Below are 20259 nucleotides of genomic sequence, written 5' to 3'. Positions count from 1 at the left end.
CGCCCTGCTGCCGGGGGACAAGCTGAAAGATGGACATTACAGATCATTGCAGTGGCGGCTGCTATCGGCCGGGGAGATGGTAACACTGATCGCCCTGCTGCCGGGGGACAAGCTGAAAGATGGACATTACAGATCATTGCAGTGGCGGCTGCTATCGGCCGGGGAGATGGTAACACTGATCATGCTGCTGCTACGGAAGCAACTGGAAGATTGACACAGGCATTATAGATCATTGCAGCGGTTTCTGCTATGCCACACAGGAACACCACATCACTCTGCTGCAGCCCTCCCAGGAACCTCTCATGATGGGCGAGACCTTAATTTAATTGCAGTGGTTAGTTAGTGTAGCTAGCTTGGGGCGTAGGGAAGCAGGGGTTTGTGAAGTGTAGTGTAGCTGGGGGCATCAGGGGTTAAGGGGTCCATACACTGGTCGATTTCAGCCATGGATCGATCGAATCTATAGAATCGATCAGAAATCAATTTTATCAAATTTGCAGGTCAATTGATTTGTAGCCAATTTCTATAAATTTCGATGGATTTGATATATCTGACAGGATGGAAGAACTAGGTCGATCTGCTGCTGGCAGCAGATCGATGACCCATAGAGTTGCATTGGATCTAATGGTCCAATAATGCATTTAGATCGATTTCCAATAGATTTCATTCTGAAATCTATTGGAAATCTGTTCTTAGTGTGTGACACACATCAGATAGATTCCTGTCAGATGTCGAATCTGCTGCAAACCTTTAAGTGTACGGCCACCTTTAGAGTAGTTGGTGGGGGCAGCAGAGGTTAGCATAGTTGGGCAGTTTAACTTAGATAGAGACACCTTGAGGGGAGTTTAAAGGTCTATAGGACACTCCTGGACCATGGATGCACCTAGATTTAGTTTTTTTTTTCCTCGTTTTTGCCCTCTAAACATAGGTGCGTCTTATAGTCCGGACCGTCTTATAGTCTGAAAAATACAGTAAGCAATTTACTTGCTCTTTATTATAGAATATTTTATTTGTATTTAAAAATACTAAAATTAAACACACATTGGGCGCCTCCATCCTACCCACTAGCAGTCAGACCTTCTTTGGAGGTAATAGCTTTGCAGTTTTTCTGGAAAGTCTATTGTACTACAGGAGAGCGGCCATCTAGTATCCAGCAGGCCCTGGAGTACTGAGCAGGGGCGGTTAATTCCCTGCAGGCCTCTACGGTGGTTGCAGGAACTGCAACCCACTTATATAAGTTTATCCTCATATACTATTAACACATCCTGGAGGTGTCCTTTTCAAGCAAACCTATCTAACATAGTTACATAGTTACATATAGTTACATAGTTATTTTGGTTGAAAAAAGACATACGTCCATCGAGTTCAACCAGTAAGAAGTACAACTCCAGCCTGTCCCCCACATACCCCTGTTGATCCAGAGGAAGTCGAAAAAAACCCCACAAGGCATGGTCCAATTAGCCCCCAAAAGAGAAAAATTCCTTCCTGACTCCAGATAGCAATCAGATAAAATCCCTGGATCAACATCATTAGGCATAACCTAGTAATTGTAGCCATGGATGTCTTTCAACGCAAGGAAAGCATCTAAGCCCCCTTTAAATGCAGGTATAGAGTTTGCCATAACGACTTCCTGTGGCAATGCATTCCACATCTTAATCACTCTTACTGTAAAGAACCCTTTCCTAAATAAATGGCTAAAACGTTTTTCCTCCATGCGCAGCTCATGTCCTCTAGTCCTTTGAGAAGGCCTAGGGACAACGAAGACTTCAAATGAATGTGGTGTTATCTGCATTATGAAACAATGTTATTTCCTACTACATAATACTACTACTGTTAATTCTCAACACAGGCAATTTCGGCAGCCGAAAAGACTAGTGACCTAAGCCCGTTTAACCACTTGAGGACCACAGCCTTTCTACCCCTTAAGGACCAGAGCCTTTTTCTCCATTCAGACCACTGCAGCTTTCACGGTTTATTGCTCGGTCAAACAACCTACCACCTTAATGAATTTTATCTTCTTTTCTTGTAACTAATACAGCTTTCTCTTGGTGCTATTTGATTGCTGCTGCGAGTTTTAGTTTTTATTATATTCATCAAAAAAGACATGAATTTTGCCAAAAAAATGACTTTTTTAACTTTCTGTGCTGACATTTTTCAAATAAAGTAAAATTTCCTATACATTTGAGCGCGAAAGTTATTCTGCTACATGTCTTTGATAAAAAAAAAAAACAACAACATTCAGTGTATATTTATTGGATTGGGTAAAAGTTATAGCGTTTACAAATTATGGTGCCAAAAGTGAATTTTCCCATTTTGAAGCATCTCTGACTTTTCTGACCACCTGTCATGTTTCATGAGGTGCTAAAATTCCAGGATAGTATAAATACCCCCCAAATGACCCCATTTTGGAAAGAAGACATCCCAAAGTATTCACTGAGAGGCATGGGGAGTTCATAGAAGATTTTATTTTTTGTCACAAGTTTTTTTTTTTACACACAAGTGTGAACTCACCATACTCCTAACGGAATACCCTTGGGTGTCTTCTTTCTAAAATGGGGTCATTTGTGGGGATCCTTTACTGCCCTGGCATTTTAGGGGCCCTAAACCTTGAGTAGTCTTGAAACCAAATGTCGCAAAATGACCTGTGAAATCCTAAAGGTACTCATTGGACTTTGGGCCCCTTAGCGCACTTAGGGTGCAAAAAAGTGCCACACTTGTGGTACCGCTGTACTCAGGAGAAGTAGTATAATGTGTTTTGGGGTGTATTTTTACACATACCCATGCTGGGTGGGAGAAATATCTCTGTAAATAATTTTTTGATTTTTTTTTTACACACAATTGTCCATTTACAGAGAGATTTATCCCACCCAGCATGGGTATGTGTAAAAATACACCCCAAAACACATTATACTACTTCTCCTGAGTACAGCGGTACCACAAGTGTGGCACTTTTTTGCAGCCTAGGTGCGCTAAAGGGCCCAACGTCCTATTCACAGGTCAATCAATCAATGCACTGGGGAGGTGATCGGAAGGGAGTCTGAGGGGGATCTGAGGGTTTGGCCGAGTGATCAGGAGCCTACATGGTGCAAATTAGGGCCTGATCTGATGGGTAGGTGTGCTAGGGGGTGACTGGTGGTGACAGGAGGTGATTGATGGGTGTCTCAAGGTGTGATTAGTGAGGGGAATAGATGCAAGCAATGCAATGGCGAGGTGATCAGGGCTGGGGTCTGAGGGTGTGGGCGGGTGATTGGGTGCCCTAGGGGCAGATAGGGGTCTAATCTGATGGGTAGCAGTGACAGGTGGTGACAGGGGGTGATTGATGGGTAATTAGTGGGTGTTTAGAGGAGAGAACAGATGTAATGCACTTGGGAGGTGATCTGACGGCGGGTCTGCAGGCGATCGGATGGTGTGGGTGGGCCAAGCAGAAGCTGACCCAGAATGCGACCTGGCGATGTCGGCTTCGCCAGCGCAGGAGACCAGGAGCCACCAGAGCTGCGGCGAGGGCACAGGACAGCTGCCAGGGGCTGGAGGAAGCCCCAAGTAAGTGGATCTTTATTTTTTTCCAGCCTGGACGTATCCTTTAAGGTCAAAAATGCTCAGCATCTTAGAATTTCATTGAATGGGGCAATATAAAATCAGTCCCAAGTATAAAGAGGAAGTGACTGAAAAGCTTAAAAAAATATTAATGTCTGTACATTACCTGGACTAATGTAAATACGGACTGGTGTCCAGTTCGCAGCCCAATTAGATTTTTTTTTCCTAGAGCAAGGTGTAAATAACTATATACAAAGAAATACATTTACATTTAGATGACCGCTTTCTTAAAAAACAAAAACAAAAACCTATAGTCTTCTGCTCTCAAGCGAGTTTTCCGAGTTCTATATAGTAGTAACCCTATAGTTTTACTTGCCAACCTTATTCTATATCATGAAGTAACTCCAGTGATGACAGGCAGCACATCATCATTCCTGTAGCTATACCATGAAGTTATTATACAGATGACAGGCAGGATACCAAAAAGAGATCTCATTACTCAGGCTTTAAATTATAGTGTCCAATATGCAGTTTACATATGGAGCTATTGAAGTGCACTCGGCCAAGCTGGGGAGTTAATAAAGTACACATCCCATGGTGACAACAAGTCAACCAGTATTACAGTGAAAAACTCTGCTTTAGAGAGATTAAGGCGTAGCATTGTGCCAGTCACTGTAACATACAGCAGAGCTTTCTGACTGGCACTACTCCAGTGCTTTCCTGTGGTCAGCTACTTCTATAAATGTGTGGCAATGTCTAGGGTGGTCTAGGTAAAAATTTTAGCACTATAGAAGTATAATTGGCTGATATGGTGTTGAAACCCCTCCCACAGTGTGATGTCAAGACCATGATTCTGACTTCGTACTGCGGGAGTCTTGTTGCAATGTGGGAAATAACAGCTGTTTCCAACTGCCAAAAAAGCAAGCAGCATCTCCTTTCACTAGCATTATCTGCCAGCAATAACAATGTCACCAAGTGACAAATGTCTGAATCTAAATAAGGGAGAGGAAATATTTTACAATGGGCACACACTGACTAAATCATTTCTACATAATTATTGTAAAAATGAAGCACTTTTTATTACAGCATTTTCACTGGAGTTCCTCTTTAACAGAGATTCAATTTATGGATTTCTCAAGATCATTTGTCAATTAAGTTTAAATACAATAAAATTTTTAAAAATACTTTATTTTTATAAAATAGGAGGTGGAATTGCCAATATCATATTGAGCAAAATTACTATTAAAAACTACACCCATGCAGCAATTTACTAGACGGCATCTACATAGCTTCCATGTAGAGTCCCCAGATCTGCATACTGTACATAGTAGCTCCAGAGTTGCATCCATTCCATCAACTAAGCTTTTACAACCAAAAGCTGGTGTCCTGAGCTGTGAGGACAAACACTGCTCCCAGCCTTAACCTGTTCACTTAATGTCTATAGTTTTATGGATCTTTGAACAAAGCTAAAGTTTTTACCTCCAGTCAAGTGGAGCCTTTATGTTTTAACAGTAAACTTTATGGCTTGGCAGCCAACTAGATCAGCTCCTCGTCAGGTAAGGTGGTTTGAGTGGTATCACGCATTGTCTAGCTCCCAGCCTTTACTTCATCCCACTGTTTAACAAAATGCAATAGGGACTTGATTATTGCCACATTTCTTCTGATAACTGTCATGATATAGCAGCTGTTTGTAATACTGGGATAATACAGAAGCATATTTTTCATTTTTCTGTTGGCTGTGTACTATTTCAGATGTCTATGCATGTCCAGAAGCCGTCTGGTTTTGGGGGGTATAATTGTCACCTGGCTCAAGGAAGCTGCTAATGTGATTGTCTTTATGGCAGTGTGAAGTACATTAGCATTTAGTTCCTCTGGACACTGCGGTCTCCAGCAAGGAAAAAGGTAATTACATAACAACCCCCTCTTTTGTCCTGAATCTGCTGAAAAGGTGTTGCACTTCTTTGAACTTTGTATGCATGTGAACAGCCCGGTTGACCCAATATACAATCGGACTAACTGAAGTTTGCAAAGTTCAAAAAAGTGGGACAGGAACCTTTGAAGTTTGCATATCACAGCCAGCAAGGATATGACAAGCGTTCTGTGCAAATCTTCTGAGGAAATTAAATATCTTGACTTGTACCCCCGGGCTACAAATCAGACTATATAAGTCGGCCTAAGAAAGTCACAAATCATCTTCTCCTGGAGGTAGTGCATAGCTGGAGATGATCATGATCGAATCAGAAATTCGTGCCCTCCCACAACCAAGTTAGACCTCGTACTGGTAACATTTGATTCCCGTTTTTATTTTTGCCAACTGTCTTGTGTGTCTTTGTAATTTTTACTTTGTTTTTGTAAATCTTTTGTATATATTACTTTCTGCACTGTTCCACTTATTTCTGGAATATTAAATAATTTAATAAGTTTGACTTCTGATGTACTAACAGCTCATAGCCTAGAGGGAGACTGCAGTGAAATTTGCGTTGCAAGTTCAGTGCCTGATTGTGCCTTGCTACTGTGTGATTGTGTTGTGTGTGTGGCGTTCCCGTATTTGGCCTAAGCGTGAAGCTGACCCAAATACTCAACAGCAAATTGGGAATTGTTGAAGTGTCTAGCAGCAGCTAGTGGTGGCAGTGAGAAGTGTTTTTGAGGGGTGAAAGCCTTGTGTTAGCTTGAATAAGGCTGCTTCCCCTCGCGATCTGGTCAAAACCCCCAGTCGGGAACCGTATCTGCAGGTATGCCGTGGGGCCGGTTCCTGACAATAACACTTACATTTTAAATTTAACTTTTAAACTTTTAACACGTAACTTTTAGAAATTGAGGAAGCCAATTACTGTACATTTTAAAGTAAAAGGTTTGTCCCATTTTTGTTCGGCGTCGAAGATTTTAAGCTGCTCAACAGCTCAGAGTCTCCACGGTTTTATTATTTTTTTCATAATACCACAAATTAGCAATAAATGCAGAATAAAGTGAGGTTTGGCACCATTTTGGTAGCAATAGCAAGGCATTCTCCAAAAAAAGACAAAATATGGATGGAAGAATATGCTACTCAAATCTGAAATGCAAAGCAACAAGAATGTCTTCCCAGATGCATGAGCTACCTAAAGTGCACTGATGCGCCCCAATACCATCACAGATGTTGGCTTTGGAACTGTGCGCTGATAAAGTTAATGGTCTTTTCTCCTTATTAATTGGGAGGATGGCCTTTTCATGATTTCCAGAGAAGGTGTTTTTGGACAAGCTTATACATTTTTTGATGTAGAGATGAACTAATTTTTGGAAGTGTTCCTGAGTCCATGCAGTGATTTCCAGTACAGAATCAAATCAGTTTTTAATTCTGTCTCACCTATGGGCCTAAAGATCACGACCATCCAATATAACCTTGCTTAAAGTCCCCATAGTCTTTGAATCATTGAATGATGAAATATAAGATGATCATATTTCACACTGATAAACATAACTCATACATTACTGCACTGATTGCCTGTTCTAGTGAAAACGTGGTGTATCTCTCTCCATCTTTACTCCTGGGAGATTCAGCCTCCAATAAATTATTGATCTATTGTCCATTAACCTAATCAATTCTAATCACTAATTCTTGCTTGTGCTGAATTTTTTTTAACTTGCTTCTAGTATCATATTTAAATTCAAGCCAAAATAAACTGAAGTAAAAAAAAACAACAAAACAGATACTTATCTATGGAGAGGAAAGGCTCTGGGTCCCATCAAGCTTCCCTGTCCTCTAGTTCCAGGGCTGCCAGCCCCCGTAACAGTATTCTACCGATCAGTCGAATATTGCTCCATCCAGCCTCTGCTGGAAGTGCAAGAGAAAGCACAGGGCGCATGTGCGGCTGGGACATGCATGCACAAAAGAGCACAGCTGGCCTAGGGCGACAGTGATACAGCTCACTATCCTTATGGGGCTGGAGGAAGCCTTAGGTAAGTTTAAATCATGCAATTGCGCTAGTCTCAGGTACACTTTAAATGCTATACACGTTGGTCACGTTACCGTTCACACTGTTCACAGAGCTCCACCTGCAGGTGAGCCGAAGAACTGCACAGTTCCCTAAAAGAGGAGAGCCATCTAATGGTGGAGAGCATGCTAAGTCCACAAGTGATGCCACCAGCAGAAACTCAAATGCAAAATTTGTATTTTTTTTTAATTACCGGTAGGTGTAGAGTTAAAAAGATTTGCCCATCATCGCAATCTGCAGTTATTTACATATTACACAGTCTCAACTCTTTTGGAGTTTATATTTCAAGGACACCTGAAATGAGGTACATAAAAGCCATATCCAGTCCATAACTTGCACAGATGAAGGCATAAAGAAGCCTGAAGCCACAATGTGTAACATTAATAAGCTACAAGTGTGCTATAAGCAATCTGTTCTAGATAAAGACCTGAATTTCAAAGGCATAGAGCAATGGAGTGCTTGTTCAAATTATTCTTGAAACGATGTACAGTATTATGATTGTTACCTCTTGCTCATGCGAGGTTGAAACTGATAACTCTATTCCACTCTAATACGCTTTATACACATAGCTAAATTAAGACTGACAATGGTCACTAAACAAATATTTCTTTTGAGACACACTGTACCTTGAACATGCTGTCGCCACAAGCACAAACACAAGGATGATCAAGCAAACACACTTGTGATCTTGTTTTCAGACCTTCAACCTCGCAGCAGAAGCAAGCAAGTTTCACTATCACTAATCTTATTTTGGAAATCACATCAGCATAGGTTTTCTGACATCTGCCCTTTCTCCAATAACTGCAGCAGTAACGGCTAGTCTCCCACACAGCAAACTGCTGACACATAACCCACCACACACAGAGTTCACACAGCTCATCAGTGCTACCGAGCAGTGGCTGCATGGCAGATACAGGATGGCCCAAGCAATGCTGTGTGTAGTCCTAGCAGCCACCTTGTCAGATGCTGGTGCACACTTTCCTATTATTTAAAGGGAACATGATGTGAGAGGTATATTGAGGCCGACATGTTTATTTCCTTTTATATAATGCACATTGACTGGCTGTCCTGTTGATCCTCTGCCTCTAACACTAAGTCACAGACCCTGAACAAAAATGCAGATGCATGGCGTCCGGAATCCTAACTGTTGTCACATCAGGCATGATTATTGACCTAAGAAACCGGCTTATGCCGAGAAACGCTTTGTCAAGTGCTAAATAAAATAGTTTGAATTGTATCCTGAACTACAATCGCCTTTGTCTAGAATATGACACCTCTAAGGTAGGACACCATCCAGATTATTATTGGGATACTACCTAGAGAAATTAATTATATGAGAGAGAGAGAGAGAGAGAGAGAGAGAGAGAGAGAGAGAGAGAGAGAGAGAGATAGAATTTATTGTTTAAGCCCATAGGATAGGATCAAGGTCCACCTTAGTCCACAAAATCCTTTTTTGGAGCAGCGACCGCAATTATTCAAGGCCGAGTGGAGGCGGTAACCTCCCCACATGTGCAGAGGAGTGGTTGCCTCACAGAGCAGCCCATCTTTGTGAGTGTACTTCTTGTTGTCTTTTTAGATTATCCTGGTGACCTAACGATATTGCGCCAGATTGGGCTCCCGGATCTCCATGTGTTTCTCTCTTTACAAGTCTACAATGCAGATGAGAGGTCTATGACAAATCTGAGAAGATTAGCTGCATACCTTGTTTCAGATGTGTGATTTAAACCCTATTGACCAGACAGATCAACAGGACTGCCATGGCAACTGGTATTATTTAAATGGAAACAAATATGGCAGCTTCCATAGGTCAGGTTCCTTTTAAACTAAGTGTTTATCTTCAAGATACACAATAGCTATGAAAGAAGAATAGACCAGTCTTAATCAACTGTGCAAGGTATACGAAAAGGCAACTAAAATCACATTTTTCCCTAAACTCATATTTAGCATAGATGCACTTTTGTGATGTGTTGAAGGAAACACTGCTGTAAAAGCCAAATGCAGCCTAAAGAAATATAAGAAGATGAGGGGCGGAGCACTTTGATGCCCAAAAAGCAGAGTGTTCATCCAAAGCAATGTACTAGAAAACTGCAGGTCTGGGGACTACACACAGTTCTTTCCTTCTTACCTTATATCTATGTTGCCCTCTCTTTGAATTCTAGACAGTAGAGGGACTGGAAGAGTGACCGATGTCCTCAGGACCACTCTTGCCTAGATAAATGAGGGCCGATGTCATTTATATAAGTACCTTATCCCTAATACACAAGGTACGATTTTCCGTGCGATAGATCTGATAAATAAAATCCGTCATGTCCGATATTGCTCCCGATCGTTTCCGCGCTCGACTTCTCATAGCGGTGAATGCAAAAAGATAAGAAAAACGAATAAAGATAAGAGTGTCGAGCGCAGAAATTGTGCAGGAAAAACAATCGGGTAGCAAAATTGCACGGAAAATCTTACAGTGTGTACCCAGCATAAGAAATGCCAACTGTCAATTTGCATTTTTACAGCTAAACAAATCCTGGCATTGTATTATTAAATAGGTAGGTATAGCTAAATTCAGGAATACAGTTGCCATTAAGAAGTAGGAGTAACTTCCTATTGCAAGGATGAAAGCACATAAACTTCTATTCGCAAACTTGAAATGCTCTTCACTGGAATTTATTTCTCACCATTTTTTTGGTCTCCACACAACAATACTGCCGAAGTGTTTCAACCTGCTGCCCTCTCGCATTGTAAATACATTTCTGGTAGGAGTGTAGCCGTGGCGGAGATACTACTTCAGTATTTGAAGCACCTGCCTAAAAGACACTGCCAGGAATTATAAAAGCCAGCAGAAGCTGCCAATCTGGTAGAGAAGATGGCTTATCTGGTACAGACCAGGGGCCAGAGCCCAAAAGCATACACCATTATATACCTTACCGCTTTTTTTTTTTTTTTTTTTTTTTTTATAATTCTGGTACTCAGATCACTTTAACACAACTTCTAATTCTCATTTCTGCCTCTTGGCTGGGGTTAGTGCTAGTTAGATCATTTTTTGCACATTACTACTAATGCTAACAAATATCACGAGGAACAAAAAAGAAAACCTGACCAAAGTTCTACCTTTTTCCCTTTACCTAAAAACAAGCATTCTGGCTTTAGAAAAACAAGTCCAGACACGGATCAAAATTCACTCTTACACTTTTATCAAGGGCAAAAGCCAGCATCTGAGGGCAGGTGGCGAGATATCCAACTCTGCCCTCTATTAATGTGGCTCAAGAGCTTGTGGCGAGGGAGAGTCCGCGTCACCAAAAGAGCAGGCTCCAGATGACACGGGTGCATGCATGTGCAGAAGACACGACCTATCAAAGGTCGGTGATACTTCAGAGTCGGCCAGTGGGAACCAGGAGAAGCCCGGAGCTGCAGCTAAGGACACAGGTGACTTTTAGGGGTTGAAAGAAGCCTCCATTATTTAAGATAGATTTTTAAACTTGCCTCTGATATCCTTTAGAAGGGAAGGTTCAGGGAGGGAGGTAAAAAAATAAAAATCAATATCCACTTACCTGGGGATTCCTCCAGCCCGTGGCAGGCAGGAGGTGCCCTCGCCGCCGCTCTGCAGGCTCCCGGTGGTCTCCGGTGGCCGACCCGACCTGGCCAGGACGGCTGCCAGGTCGGGCTCTGCTGCGCTCCAACGCCTGGCACTTCTGCGTCCCACGCGGGCGCGCTGACGTCATCGGACGTCCGCCAGGCTGTACTGCGCAGGCGCACGTCCGATGACGTCAGCGTGCCCGCGTGTGACGCAGAAGTGCCAGGCCTTGGAGCGCAGCAGAGCCCGACCTGGCAGCCGGCCTGGCCAGGTCGGGTCGGCCACCGGGAGCCTGCGGAGCGGCGGCGAGGGCACCTCCTGCCTTCCATGGGCTGGAGGAAGCCCCAGGTAAGTGGATATTGATTTTTATTTTTTTACCTCCCTCCCTGAACCTTCCCTTTAAAGTGGATCCAAGATAAACTTTTACTCATTGCATAATTGTGTTCCTTTCATATAGTTTATAGAGAATTCCTCAAGCCAAATATTGTATATTCTGGCGTATAAGACGACCCCCCAACTTTTGTCCCTGTCTCCCCGTTTATCAGAGCAGTATGGAAGAATAGATGGCGATGTGCCCATAAAACACGCCTCTTTCATCCTCCTGGCTCACCCTTGTATCCTGCTTACCTCCTCCTCTGCCTCTCAAATCTCGCAAATGTGCGCCTGCGCTGCTTCACTACAGTCCTCAGCAGCGAGATCTGAGGCGCGGTAAGAGAATAGGGCGTATTACCCGGCGTATAAGGTGACCCCTGACTTTTCAGAAGATTTTCAATGGTTAAAAAGTAGTCTTATACACCAGAATATACTTTTTTTTGTTTTGTTTTGATACTCTAATTCCATTTAAACTAAAAAAAAGCCTCACCCACAGCTTCTCCAGAGAGCCTTGGCACTCTCAGCCTTAGTAGCAAGGGCTTATGGGAGCTCAGTCTGGGCAGGAGGAGGAGGAGGTTACTAGCCAGAGATTTAAGAGGCAGAGGGGAGGAGGGAGGAGAGGGGTGTGGGAGATACAGATCAGCTTACCTGTGTGTAATGTGACAAACAGAACATGGCCGCTCTCACTGTATCACAGGAATAGATAATCATAAACTGTTGAAGCAGTTTGCAGCTAGATTTGCTGAGTAAACGATCTAAACTTTAGATAAGATATATAGACAAGTTATTGTTATAGTTAGTTTTCATCTCGGATCCACTTTAATGTTTGATCACTTTGGTTGCTATGGGAGATCCCCAACCTATCCCAAGATGTGATATTCTATCAATGCTGAGAGAGAAATTCAAGACACACTTAGTATTCAGTTTCTAATCTCTTTCTGAATTTTCTTTATTCATTAACCTGTTTCTGACCGCGTCACGCCGATGGGCATGGCCGTGGCGCCAGCCCCAGGACCGCCTAACGCCGATTGCCGTAAAGTCCTGGGGCTGCAATTTGCATGAGATCGCGCGCGCGCACACTGTGCGTGCATCTCATGCTCGGAGGGCGGAGCTCCGCCCCCTCTTCAGTCTCCGAGCAGACTGTTAGATGGCGATCACGCCGTCTATTTAAACTGTGCAGTGCTGCGATCAGCAGCAGCGCTGCACTGGGGACAAGAGAGCGATCGGCTCTCATAGGCAGAAGCCTATGACAGCCGATCGCCGCAATTGGCTGGCTGTGGGGAGGGAGGTAAGGAAAGGGTTTTAAAGAAACAGGGATTTTTATTAAAAAAAAAAAAAAACAATAAGAGTACGATTTTGCAAAATTTTGCATACATTTCGCAATTACGCTTTTACGTAATTACGATTTGTTCACAAATTCAAGTGATTTCGTATAGTCATTCGTAATTTAGCATAAAATTTCACGAAATTTCGCGTAATTTCTTGCCGTCTATAGCAGTGAATAGCAGGGCTGTGGAGTCGGTACAAAAATCCACCGACTCCGACTCCTCAGTTTAGGATTCCATCGACTACTCAACTCAGAGTCTTCTAATTTGCATATTACAATCTTGTTGATTGAAAGTATGTAACATGAAATTCGTCTCTTAACTGCCAATGCTTAGGAATTTTAAAAGACAACTAAAACTAGCCCTTGGTAAGTGTACTTGTAAAAGGTACAGGCCGTAACAAAGAACATCTATCAGGCCCTAGGCAATGTAACTGTGGATATATGTAAGAGTGATGTGCAGGTACTCTGCAGGGGACCTCTATTACACATCTGAACTGGGATCAGGCCCTAGGCAATGTGACTGTGGATACATGTAAGAATGATGTGCAGGTACTCTGCAGGGGAAAAAGGAGATTCTTTATCTATTACACATCTGAACATGGATCAGGCCCTAGGCAATGTGACTGTGGGTACAGGTAAGAGTGATGTGCAGGTACTCTGCAGGAGAATGAGGCAATTCTTCCTCTATTACACATTCTTCATGCACAATCTGAACCAGGTTTATGGGTGATAGACAACACCTCTGTGTTCAATGTGCACAACATTCTCAGTGGATTCCCTGCAGCTCTGTGGGGAGAGCATATGTAGAGTAAAGTACTACTGAGTAACAAAGTAAACCTGAGACAGATGAAATTAAAGTTTTATACATACCTGGGGCTTCCTCCAGCCCCCTTCAGGCTAATCAGTCCCTCGCTGTCCTCCTCCTCCGCCACCTGGATCTTATGCTATGAGTCCAGGTAGTTGAGCCAGTCTGGCGTAGTGCGCATGCACACACTCTGCCGCCGGGAGCGTACTACACCTGCGCAGCACTATTGCGCAGGTGCAGAATGCTCCTGGCTGTAGGAGCGGCACTTGGCCGGACTTCGCTGACTGGTTGAATTACCAGGACACATAGCAGAAGATCCAGGTGGTGGAGGACGACAGCGAGGGACTGATTGGCCTAAAGGGGGCTGGAGAAAGCCCCAGGTATGTATAAAACTTATTTTCATCCTCAGGTACCATTTAATTCATAGTCACCAAACCAAATTTTAACAACATATCAAATTATTTGATTTCATGAGCAAAGAGAGTACATACATTTTCATAAACCAGCATCAGCGCAGAACTATTTCCATCTCATTGACCATCTCTATTAGTGACATGGCTACACATCAGGCTTTATTCTTACAACATAGATGTTATTTAGTATATATGTTACGGCCAGAACCCGAAGTTTGGCCACTTCTAGTTCTGGCCGGCCACTTCGGGTTCTGGCCGGCCAATGTGCGAAGTGGCCGCTGCGCTGCGGCCAATGTGAGGAATGGAATGAATCCTGTAACATTCATGTATATTCTGGCCCCAGCGCAGCGGCCAAACCTATCGCAACTTAGTTATTTTAATGAAATTAAGCCGGCGGCTTTTTCTCTGCCTCTTTCTCTCTCCTCCCCCCCGCCTCTCTCTCCTTCTCTTATTATTGGCAGCACTACGTGTCCCCCTCCAGAGTCGTTCGTCGCACCAGGGAAGCCTGCCGTTCCTGCAGAGCGGGGTGCTGGCAGAAGCGATGTCTGCAGCCTCCCCGCTCTGCTCTCCCTGGCGCGACGAACGACTCTGAAGGGGGGACACGAGTGCTGCCCATAATAAGAGAAGGAGAGAGAGGCGGGGAGAGGAAGGAGAGAGAGAGAGGCAGAGAAAAAGCCGGCGGCTTCATCTGTTTCATTGCCGCCGGCTTAATTTCATTAAAATAACTAAGTTGCGATACGTTTGGCCGCTGCGCTGCGGTCAGAAGATACATGAATGTTACAGGATTCATTCCATTCCTCACATTGGCCGCAGCGCAGCGGCCACTTCGCGCATTGGCCGGCCAGAACCCGAAGTGGCCGGCCAGAACTAGAAGTGGCCAAACTTCGGGTTCTGGCCGTAACATATATAAGAGATTTCTGTGTACACATCATATATACTGTACAGTCACAATCAGATATGTATATCTCACTTTAAAAATACGGGGACTGCTTTATTGAAGCAAGTAACTAATTTTGATTGGTTTATTTCATTTTTGTGCACTAAGCACAACTTTTACTGTATGTATAAATTATTTATGATGACTTATCTGAGAAATAGAACATTTTATCATATTTTCTATTTTAATTGCAGTTTAAAGAGGAACTCCAGTGAAAATAATGTAGTAAAAAAGTGCTTTATTTTTTACCATAATTATGTATAAATGATTTAGTCAGTGTTTGCTCATTGTAAAATCTTTCCTCTCCCCGATTTACATTCTGACATTACATGGTGACATGGTTACTGTGGGCAGGTTATGTAGCTGCTCCTAGCTGTTTTGGCTGTTAGAGACAGCTGTAAACAGCTAATTCCTGTCTGTGAACATTGTTACATTGTGGCAGTTTGCCCAGAGTACCGCAGTACTCAGAGCTTCTTGTGGGAGGGGTTTGAGCACAAAATCAGTCATACAACGCCCCCTGATGGTCTGTTTGTGAAAAGCATTATATTTCTCATGTAAAAGGGGGTATCAGCTACTGATTGGCATAAAGTTCAATTCTAGGTTGGAAATTCTCTTTAAATTCATTAGGAGTCGGAGCATTTTTTTCCCTGACTCCAACTCCAGGCACCCAAAATTGCTCCGACTCCGACTCCACAGCCCTGGTAAATAGCAAAGCCCCCATACATGCTATTGACACCAACATTGCTATATATGTTAAGAGGAATCGTGGGTACAAGTAAAAAAAAAGCATTTAGCAAAAAGACCTTATACTTTTTCAGAAACTCGAATTTAAAAATGCAAGTAAAAAATGTTTTTAAACTTAGAAAAATTAGTTAAAACCATTTTTCTTTGCATTTTTAAAACTGTTTCTCAAAAACTACAAAACGTCTTTTTGAAAAATCCTTTTTATGACTTGTACCCACTATTCTGCTTAACATATGTCGCAAATTTGGTAGCAACACCATGTGTGGGGGCTTTGCTATTAACCTCTAAATTCAGCACAAAATTACACGAAATTTTGAAATACTACTGTTACATACGAAATTAATTACAATTGTCTATGAAATTTCGCATTACGATTACGATGCGTAATTGCGAATGTCGATGCGAAATTTCGCCCCACCATTGCTCTACATACGACTACTATATACGATTACTAGACAGTTCATATCTTAAAACATCAAAACGCTTACAGGATTTATCCCACTACATCCACATTTTCATAGTTACCACAACAATTCAGATTATGGACATTGACGTTATATATTTGGCACATGAAATCATGCTGGCTATGTGTGCTATTTTAACAAATTCTCAGCGCAGGGACCACAGTGGGCTCTGGAGAAGTGGTGGGGGAGGGGAAATGGTGCTGTGACAGATGTCATAGCACCGCAGGTAAAATATCATTAAAGACATGGGGGGAGGGGGGGGGGGGGACACCATACTTGGTTCAAGGATACCATAAAGGAAATATCAGGCGTTAAAAAAAAAATACATCTACTTACCTAGGGCTTCCTCCAGGCCCTGGTAGTGGATCTGTCCCTTGCCGGAGCTCCACTCCCAGATGGTCTCCCGAGATCCCCTCCGTTGCAGTCGCTGACCTGGTGAGGTGGGCGGCTTATGAGCCTGCACACGGGCCCACACCGCTCAAGATCGAGCCCACATATCCAGGGGCTTTCTGTGCAGGTGCAGAATCCTGCTGGCAGCAGGAGGGTGACTGCGAGACGTCGCCAGGTCAGCGGCTGCAACGGAGGGTACCCCAGGAGACCAGATAGGAGCGGAGCTGCGGCAAGGGACACATAAGCTGCCAGGGGCTGGAGGAAGCCCCAGGTAAGTAGATTTTTTTTTAAATACCTGAGGTTTCCTTTAACCTGGTGTTCCAAACACTGCCATTGAAATTGCAATTGTATTTAGTCTTACATTTCAGTGTAATAAAGAAGGTATTACATTATACTGACAAGCTTACTCTAGGAAGCCTCATGCACACTTTGTCCTTTTTTATTATTTGTGTGGCTCCCTGCTATATGGAAAGGTATTAAAATTAACAGTCCATGTTAATCAATGGGCTCATTCCCATGTGTTTTAGTATTCACATAAGAAAAAATAAAACTTGTACGCTTCTATCTATGTCAAATTTGCATTTTTCTATCCAAACACATTAAAAAGCAGATACACATACAGTATTTAACCAGTACTGGACCTTGTTGCTGCACTTCTGCTATGACGACACCCAGTTTCGGCGCTGGGCTCTCAGAGCCGCGCGCCGAAATCAGCCGATTCGTGTTTTTGTGAACTACCAAGTAACAGACTGGCACTATTCCAATCTGTACCGAACTCGACTGCCTGACTCATCTTTCTTTTTGCTCTTGCTCTGCTGCTCCTCTCTGTCAAGCTCTTCATTGGCTACCAATTAACCAGAGGATCCAGTTCAAACGCTTAACTGTAACCTACAAAGCTCTCCACAATCAATCTCTCATTTGTACATCTCCTTACTAGTTTCCAGATACCAACCCAACCGCACTCTCAGCTCTGCACATGGCCTCCTTTTGTCCTCCACTAGAAGAATCTCCTCATATTCACGTATGCAAGATTTCACACATGCTTCACCTCTCCTCTGGAATCCCCTGCCACAGCACATCCGTCACTCTCCATACTTTGATATCTTTAAATATACCCTTTAAAACTCACTTTTTCCATCAAGCATACGCTCTACCTTAGACCAGCTCCCCTTTGACCTCTGGCCAAGTTGTACTCCTATTAGAGAACCAAAAACACACTGCCTCAATGTATGAATATTATATTCTACCCCAACTCTTGCCCCCCCATTCCTTTAGATTGTAAGCTCACAAGGGCGGGGTTCTCTCACCCTTTTGTGTTGTGGAATTTGTTACACATTTAGTCATATTCATTTTGTCACTGTAATTACCAATTTTGTATTTTGCACTGATTTCGTATTTTGCACCAACTCCGTATTTTATATATTGGTGTATACGATTGTCTGTATTATTTTGTACCCCATGTTTGTATTTTACTTTGTTGGTGGTTTATAAAATAATCATCCTGCTAGATTTATTTTCCAAAGAAAATCAAAAAGAAAGCTGTCTAATGCTTGGCTGAACTGGTGAACATTAGTTGGTTCAGTCACACAGATTAGCAAGTTACTGTGTATTATTAGGCACATGGCAGCGAGATCACTGCAACCCAATTCCAGTTTCACCTCCTCAAGTATCTGCTATGAGGGAATCTCACCGAATGTCGGATTACTCAAGTATTCAACATTACGCAGAATGCAGCAGGAGAAGCAAAACTACACAGCAGGTAAGCACAGATCTGCCAGGAAGAGACAAGAGGTCAACTGACACTTAGAGAGGGTCACTAGATTAAGAACTCTACAAATATAATATTTGTAAATGATACACTCTCCTTCAGAAGTCATCAGCTAAAGAAGCTGTAGTTCATGTATATACAATTTTTTTTTTGAAATGCATATTGTTTGGAACATATAATTTGCAAAGCACAACATTTTGCACACAAACCTTTTTTGGACTACTCATTTTTTTCACTACCTGACCGACTAGGATCGCATTACCGACTTCCTGTGCATGCGGATTGGTTGGATTCAATAGCATGTGAATAGAAATATGTTCTGTTTAAACTCCTCCCCTATCTCATCATCCTCAACAGGAGGCAGTAAGGGAGGAGCTAAGAGAGGGCATCAGCCAGTCTTTAACCATGAACACAGAGCAAACTCTGCCCACAGAGGAAGCAGAGGGGAAAGTGTTGGTCTAGTCAGGTAATGGCTCAGTACAGAGGAGAAAAAAAAACTCACACACTGCTCGCAGCCCTGTGTGCACAGATCTTTGAGGGAATTGCTCTGGAACAACCTCATCAAATCTGAGAATTGTGCGAGTAAAAGTATAATCCCCTATACACCTTTACTAACAAGGTATAATCTGGAAGAGTGAACTACAGCTTTGCTCTACAGCCAGCTAGCTAACTCGTATTTGAACGACTTGGGAGATAAGCAGAGAAACAGGTGATTTGAATTACAGCTTCAAGGACACCGTGTCATCTTTAAACATGATATGTTGTCTGGCAAAGGCAGCTCACCATTGTTAACACACGAGAGGATATAAAAGAAGTCTATTTTATTTTACACAGTGTTTTCAATAAAATAATTTATTTCTCCCGCATCCTAAAAGTATTCACAGCGCATCACTTTTTCCACATTTTGTTAAGTCATTTTTTCCCCTCAGGATTCTACACACAACACCCCATGACAACAACATGAAAAAAAGTTTGAGGTTTTTGCACATTTATTAAAAATAAAAAAATGAGAAACCACAAGTACATAATTATTCACAACCTTTGCCATGAAGCTCAAAATTTAGCTCAGATGCATGCCGATTGCCCTTGAGATGTTTCTGCAGCTTAATTGGAGTCCGTCTGTGGTAAATTCAGTTGATTGGACATGATTTGCAAAGGCACACACCTGTCTATATAAGTGGTCATAAATGAATGTTCACGTCAGAGCAAACACCAAGCGTTAAGTCAAAGGAATGGTCTGTAAGTCTCTGAGACAGGATTATCTCGAGGCACAAATCTGGAGAAGTTAACAGAAAAAGCACTGCTGCTTTGAAGGTCCCAATGAGCACAGTGGCCTCCATCATCTGTAAGTAGAAGAAATTCTAAACCACTTTCATAGAGCTGGCCAGCCATCTAAACTGAGCAATCGGGGGAGAAGGACCTTAGTCAGGGAGGTGACCAAGAACTCAATGGCCATTCTATCAAAGCTCCAGTGGTCCTCTGTGGAGAAAGGAGACCCTTCCAGAAAGACTACCATCTTTGCAGCAATCCACCAATCAGGCCTGTATGGTAAAGTGGCAAGATGGAAGCCACTCCTTGGTAAAAGGCACATGGCAGCCCATCTAGAATTTGCCAAAAGGCACCTGAAGGACTCTGACCATGAGAAAAAAAATTCTCAGGTCTTATGAGACAAAGATTGAACTCTTTGGTGGGAATGCCAGGCTTCACATTTGGAGGAAACCAGGCACCGCTCATCATCAGGTCGATACCATCCCTACAGTGAAACATGGTGGTGACAGCATCATGCTGCAGGGATGTTTTTCAGCAGCAGGAACTGGGAGAATAGTAAGGATAAAGGGAAAGATGACTGCAGCAACTTACAAAGACACCCTGGATGAAAACCTTATCTAAAGCGCACTTAAACTCAAGACTGGGGTGACGGTTCATCTTTCAGCAGGATGACGACCCCAAGCACACAGCCAAGATATTAAAG

At 42.8% G+C, this 20259-nt stretch overlaps 1 protein-coding gene across 4 annotated transcripts in view; it reads right to left on the bottom strand.

Moving 5' to 3' along the window:
* Positions 1 to 20259, bottom strand: part of LOC137541041 (signal transducer and activator of transcription 5B) — a 349270-nt gene that overhangs the window by 235262 nt on the left and 93749 nt on the right. The window contains exon 1 of one of the 4 annotated variants that reach the window (XM_068262190.1): positions 9628 to 9651. The exons of 2 other annotated variants lie outside the window; for them this stretch is intronic. The gene's annotated coding sequence lies outside the window, so the exon portion shown is untranslated. Of the gene's footprint in view, positions 1 to 8128; positions 8151 to 9627; positions 9652 to 20259 lie in introns of those variants that run through there. One more of the 4 variants, XM_068262189.1, reaches the window with a different exon arrangement.

This window comes from Hyperolius riggenbachi, chromosome 12 (assembly GCF_040937935.1).
Source record: "Hyperolius riggenbachi isolate aHypRig1 chromosome 12, aHypRig1.pri, whole genome shotgun sequence".
In the NCBI taxonomy this organism is placed as follows: domain Eukaryota; kingdom Metazoa; phylum Chordata; class Amphibia; order Anura; family Hyperoliidae; genus Hyperolius; species Hyperolius riggenbachi.
This window is presented reverse-complemented; position numbering and strand designations above follow the sequence as displayed.